A 7,131-nucleotide genomic window follows, 5' to 3' on the forward strand; every position below is an offset into this window, starting at 1 on the left:
AATTAACTAAATACATAAACTCAAATGGTTCATGGAATAGGGATGTATGGAGTATTCAATGGACATCCACTTTAATATATTCATAACACTCCCCCTTGGATGTCCATCGAAAAGGTAATGTGCCTCATTAAAACCTTACTAGGAAAAACTCAGTGGGAAAACGCCTAGTGAAGGAAAAAGAGTACACACATCTTGTAATACGTATTGAGTGTTGCCTCATTAAAAACCTTACCAGTAAAACTCAATTGGGACAAAACCTTGGTTAAGAAAAAAAGAGTACAGCGCATATTATACTCCCCCTGATGAAAACTTTATTTGATATCTCGAAGACGATGCATTCCAATCTTATGCCTCAGCTTCTCAAATATTGATGTTGGCAATGCCTTAGTAAATAAATCTGCCAGATTATCACTTGAACGGATCTGTTGAACATCTATCTCACAATTTTGTTGAAGATCATACGTGAAAAAGAACTTTGGTGATATATATTTGTTCTGTATAATTTGATATATCCTCCTTTTAGTTGAGTTATGCAAGCAGCATTATCTTCATACAATATTGTTGGAATCTTCGTCTTTAAAGAAAGATCACACAGTTATTGAATGTGTTTAGTCACCAATCTCAACCATACACATTCTCGACTAGCTTCATGAATAGCTATTATCTCTGCATGATTGGAAGATGTAGCAGCTAAAGTTTGTTTTGTTGAACGCCATAAAATAGCGGTACCTCCACAAGTAAATAGATAGCCTTTTTGAGATCGGGCTTTATGTGGACCAGACAAATAACCTGCTTCTGCATAACTTCATTTGTGAATCGGATTCATAAGAATAAAACAATCATATGTCAATAGTCCCTCGGAGGTATCTGAGAATATGTTTAGCACTATTCCAGTGTCTTGGTGTTGGAAAGGAACTAAATCTTGCTAATAAACTTACTGCAAAAGTTATATCTGGTTGAGTATTTTTGCAAGATACATTAGTGCTCCAACTGCACTAAGATATGGAGTTTCATCACCAAGAAGATCTCCATCATTTTCATGAGGTTAAAACGGATTTTTATATTTATGTCAAGTGATCTCACAACCATCGGGGTACTCAATGGATATGCTTTATCCATATAAAAATGCTTTAGGATCTTTTCGGTATAAGTTGATTGATGGACAAAAATTCTATCTTTCATATGCTCAATTTGTAGACCAAGACAAAATTTTATCTTTCGAAGATCTTTCATTTCAAACTCTTTCTTCAAACTGATTACTGCCTTTGGAAGCTCCTCGGGAGTTCCAACGATATTTAGATCATCAACATACACATCGATTATAACAAATTCAGATCTAGACCTTTTTATAAAGACACAAGGACTAACTGGATCATTCTTATACCCTTCTTTCATCAAGTACTCACTCAAGTGATTATACCACATTTACCCTGATTGTTTCATATAAGGATTTTTGAAGCTTTATTGAACAAGTTTCCTGTGAACCTTTATAAGCTTCAGGCACTTCAAACCTTTCAGGAATTTTCATATAATATTTGTTGTCTAATGTGCCATACAAATAGGTTGTGACAACATCCATCAGACGCATATCAAGTTTTTCATGGGCTGCCATATTTATAAGATACCTGAAGGTGATTGCATCCACATGTAACGACCCGGCCAGTCGTTTCATGAGTTATAACATTGTTTTCATCGTTTCTGCTTTCTTCTGAGTTCTTCAGCTGTGTTTTATTGTATCATGTTGCTTGATTTGGGTCCGGAGTGGTTTTGGAGTGGAATGAGGCACTTAGCCTCCTATTTAGAAGCTTAAGTTGGAAAAAGTCAATCGGATGTTGACTTATATTTAGACGGTCTCGGAATGGAATTCCGAGAGTTGGAGTAGCTTTGTAGGGTCATTTGCGACCTGTGTGCAAAATATGAGAATATTCGGACGAGGTTTGATTGGTTTCGGAGTCATTTGTGGAAATTATGAGTTTGGAGTTCTTATCTTGAAGCCGAGATTTGATTCGATGTTTGGTGTTATTTTGAGTGATTCGTAGATTCGACTAAGTTTGAATGATGTTATAGGATGTGTTGGTATATTTGGTTGAGGTCCCGAGGGCCTCGGATGTGTTTCGGATAGTTATCGGAGGAGATTAGCTGTTGAAACAGGTGCTAGGTTGCTGAGGGGAGTTGCTAGAGTTTCAGGGGGGTTCTCTGAAGTTGAGAACGCGACCGCGCTAGAAATTTGCGGTCAGCGGTATGTTTTCGCGGGAGCGGCAGAATTCCGCGCTCAGCAGAGGATGTTGGCACGGACAGCGATGAAGGATGCGGGGGCGGCGGTAATTCCGCGGTCAGCGCTGAAGGACGCGGCGGCGGTGGATTTTTTGGTGGTCAGCGAATTTGGGATCCGGGAGTGCACTATAAATACGAGATTCAGGGTTTTATTTTCATATTTTGACCTAGAGAGCTCGGGCTTTGGCGATTTTTCGAAGGTTTTTCAAGGAATTCATCGGGGTAAGTGATTCTAACTCGGTTTATGCTATTATACATGAATATATCATGAAATCCATCATTTGATTAGAGATGTGGGATGAAAATTGGGGAAAATTTGTAGAACTTTATAAAATAAATTTTTGAGATTTGAAAGCCGATTCGAAGTCGGAATTGAGTAAAACTAGTATGGTTAGTCTCGTAATCGAGTGGGTTGTCGGATTTTGCGACTTTGGTCGAATTTCGAGACATGGGCCCGGGGCTCATCTTTTGAGTTGACTTTTGACTTTTGGCCTTAAGCTTAGTAATTTCTTATGGGATTGATTCCTTTAGCTCGTGTTGATTGTATCGAATTGTTTATGGCTAGACTCGGAGCGTCCGGAGGTCAACTTGAGGGGCAAAGGCATCGCGGAGTAGGATTTTGGCTTGGTTAAGGTAAGTAACTCTTCCAAACTTGGTTCTAAGGGTTCGAAACCCCGAACTATGTGCTATATGATTGTATTGAGGTGACGCACATGCCAAGTGACAGGCGAGTGGGCGTGCACCGTGAGAATTGTGGCCTGGTTCATTCCATGGCACCGCTAGTGACTCTTTCTTGATGATACCATTATTTCTATCATGTAACTAATTAAATGTGCTGTAAATCATGCTACCTATCCTGTTAAGGCTTCACGCCGATACTGATAAGGCCCGAGTGGTCATTTCTTGTTGTTGTATCACTAGATTATTGATGTTATGTACTCAGTCTTACCCATGCATATCATATCATGTCTCAATCTCAATCGTTATTTTTTGATGCATCATATCATTGTTTTGGGCTAGCTTTCATGGCATTGTGAGCCCGTGAGTGAGATTGGAGAGTGATGACTGAGAGAGGCCGAGAGCCTGAATGATGAGTGACAGTTATGGGTCGGGCTGCACGCCACGGCAGATTATTGATTATGCCTTCGTTGGCTGGTTATAGCGCTTGGGACGTAGGATCCCCTCCGGAGTCTGCATACCCACAGTGGGTGCAGATGATATTATTGAGGGATGGATTTCCCTGGACATGGATTTGTCCGAAGTATGGATATATGGAGATGGATTTCTCCACAAGGATGGATTTTCATTTTTCCTCGGTACCGGGTGACTTATAGTCAGTGATAAGTATGTTCCAGGATGGATTTCTCTAGGCCGAATGGTCATATGCGGTACCGAGTGGTTGAGTGTGTATATATATGTACCTGGAGATGGATTTCTCCTCAGGGTTGGATTACCCTTGTTTCCTCGGTACTGGATGACTTGCAGTTAGCGTTGTATATGTTCCGGGATGGATTTCCCTGGGCCGGATGGCCATATGCAGTACCGAGTGGTTGAGCACTTGAGAGTGGGAGCACATGGTGCATTTCATACATTTTATGCATTGGCATGTGGAGTTAGCCAAGCTTTATATTTTATATTGTTCAGATCTGTATATATTTCACCGTTGAGTTGTATTCTTGAAAGATTAGCATGCCTACTTTACTGCACAACTTATTTCTATTTTCTGTTGAGGCTACGTTCGTCACTACCTATTAGTCCAAAGGTTGGACTTGTTACTTACTGAGTTGGTGTACTCACGTTACCCGTTGCACCTTGTGTGCAGATCCAGGTGCTTTCGGTCCCGGTAGTAGTCGCTGATCGAGGTTGCAGACTTGGAAGGTTATTAAGGTATCTGCATGGCGTTCGCAGATTCTTGATCCTCCTTCTTTATTCCAGTTGTATTTCAGTTGTTCCTTAGTAAACATTGTAGTAGACTATGTTATTTATCTAGACGCTCATGTACCCCATGACACCCTGGTTTTGGGCTGGTTGTTTCGTATTATGGATTATGCCTTATGCTTTTAAACAGTTTACTCAATTGATAAATGCGTTTTTCCGCAGATGTTCTAAATTCTAGTATTGTGGTTTGGATTACGTTGAGTTGAGGCTTACCTAGTCCCATGATAGGCGCCATCACGACGGGATGAGTTTGGGTCGTGACAAGATGGTATCAGAGCCTAGGTTACATAGGTCTCACGAGCCATGAGCGGGTTTAGTAGAGTCTTGCGGATCAGTACGAAGACGTCTGTACTTATCTTCGAGAGGCTGCAAGACCTTTAGGAAAAACTTTACATTCTTGAATTCTTTTCATGCGAATCGGTTGATTCTGGAACTAAACTTCTGTTATTCTATTCTCTCACAAATGGTGAGGACACGTACTACCAGTCAAGGCGGACAACCACCAGTACCACCAGTTGGGGTCGCGAGGGGCCGAGGTCGCGGCAGAGGCCGTGGAAGAGGTAGAGGTGCAACTCACACTACAGCTAGGGCAGCACCAGCAAATCCACCACCCGCCCCAGTTCAGGATCAGGTTCCAGGTGTAGATGCCCAAGCGGGACCAGCTCAGGCACCAGCTGTGCCTATGGTTATTCCAAGTCTTCAGGAGACCTTAGCTCAGATTCTAACCCTGTGCACCAGTCTTGCTCAGGCGGTCGCTGTTTCCACTACAGTAGCTACTTCCCAGACCGGGAGAGGAACTCAAACTCCCGCCGCCCGCACACCCGAGTAGGTTGTTCTGGGACTTCAAACACCGGGGGCACCACCAGCCTAGCCGGTTGCACCTACTCAAGACTATGCGGTACCAGTCATGCCCGATGATGAGCAGCGTAGGTTGGAGAGGTTCAGGAGACTTCAGCCTCCGACCTTTAGTGGTAGAGAGGGCAAGGATGCCCAAGGTTTCTTGGACAAGTGTTAGAGGATTCTTCGTACAGCGGGTATTCTGGAGACCAGTGGGGTTCACTACCTTTCAGTTCTCGGGAGCTTCCTTTACTTGGTGGGAGGCTTATGATAGGCGTAGGCATGTTGGTGCAGCGCCCCTTGCCTGGCATCAGTTCTCCATTCTCTTCCTAGAGAAGTATGTACCGTGGTCCCGCAGAGAAGAGCTGCGTAGACAGTTCGAGCAGCTCCGTTAGGAGGGTATGACTATGATGCAGTATAAGATGAGCTTCTCCGAGTTGGCCCGTCATGCTATCTGGCTAGTTCCCACGGAAAGGGAGAGGATTAGGAGGTTCGTTGATGGCCTCACGCATCAGTTACAAATTTTTCTGACCAGAGAGAGAGCATCTAGCGCTTCTTTTGAGGAGGTGGTTGACATTGCCAGAAAGATAGAGTTAGTTTGTCGCCAATAGCAGGTTGAGAGGGAGGCCAAGAGGCCTCAGGGATCTGGTAGTTTTGGTGATGTTCCTTCTGGAGGGCAGTTCCAGCACGACAGAGGCCGTCCACTCATACATGCTCAGTCAGCTCGTTCAGGTCACCGTGGTGGATCATCTGGCCAGGGTCCCCATAGTTCACATCAGGGCCACTTATCTCTCAGTGCCCTTCCAGCTCAGAGTTCGACTCATGCACCATCAGTTCAGGGCTCATCTATGCCTGGTTCTTCTAGTGGTCATCCCGGTGTTCGGGGCTCCCTTCAGTCCCCGTTGCTAGTGGCCGGTAGAGGTTGCTTTGAGTGTGGAGACTTGGGTCATATCAAGAGGTTCTGTCCCCGCCTTTCGGGAGGTTCATCCCAGCAGAGGAGTCAGCCTTCATCTTCAGCACCTTTTACTTCCCCACCCGCCTAGTCAGCTCGAGGTGGAGGTCAGTCATCTAGGGGTCGCCCTAGAGGGGGAGGTCGATCAGGTGGCGGTCAGGCCCATTTCTATGCACTCCCTGCTGGACCCGATGCTATTGCTTCAGATGTTGTGATCACAGGTATTATCTCAGTTTGCCACATGGATGCCTCTGTATTATTTGATCCTGGTTCCACTTTTTCATATGTTTCATCATATTTTGCCCATTATCTGGATACACCCCGCGAGTCTCTTGTTTCATCTGTTCGTGTATCCACTCCTGTGGGCGATACTATTATAGTGGATCGCGTGTATCGATCTTGTGTGGTAACTATTGAGGGTTTGGAGACCCGAGTAGACCTCTTGTTGCTTAGTATGGTGGATTTTGATGTGATATTGGGTATGGATTGGTTGTCTCCGTGTTATGCTATTTTGGACTGTCACGCTAAAACAGTGATGCTAGCTATGCCGGGGGTACCACGGATTGAGTGGCGAGGTTCGATGGATTATGTTCCCAGCAGGGTGATTTCATTCTTGAAGGCCCAACGGATGGTTGGAAAGGGATGCCTTTCTTATTTGACCTTTGTGAGGGATGTCAGTGCAGAGACTCCTAGTATTGATTCAGTTCCGGTGGTGAGAGATTTTCCGGACGTATTTCCTGCAGAACTGTCGGGCATGCCACCGGATAGGGATATTGACTTCGGTATTGATTTGGTGCCGGGCACACAGCCCATTTCTATTCCACTGTATCGTATGGCACCGGCAGAGTTAAAGGAATTGAAAGAGCAGTTTCAGGAGCTCCTTAATAAGGTGTTTATTCGGCCTAGTGTGTCGCCTTGGGGTACGCCTGTTCTATTTGCGAAGAAGAAGGATGACACTATGAGGATATGCATTGACTACAGACAACTGAATAAAGTTACAATCAAGAACAAGTACCATTTGCCTTGTATTGATGATTTATTTGACCAGCTTCAGGGAGCGAGAGTGTTCTCCAAGATTGATCTCCGGTCAGGGTATCACCAGTTGAAGATTAGGGACTCGGACATTCTTA

Source organism: Nicotiana attenuata, unplaced genomic scaffold, assembly GCF_001879085.1.
Source record: "Nicotiana attenuata strain UT unplaced genomic scaffold, NIATTr2, whole genome shotgun sequence".
In the NCBI taxonomy this organism is placed as follows: Eukaryota; Viridiplantae; Streptophyta; class Magnoliopsida; order Solanales; family Solanaceae; genus Nicotiana; species Nicotiana attenuata.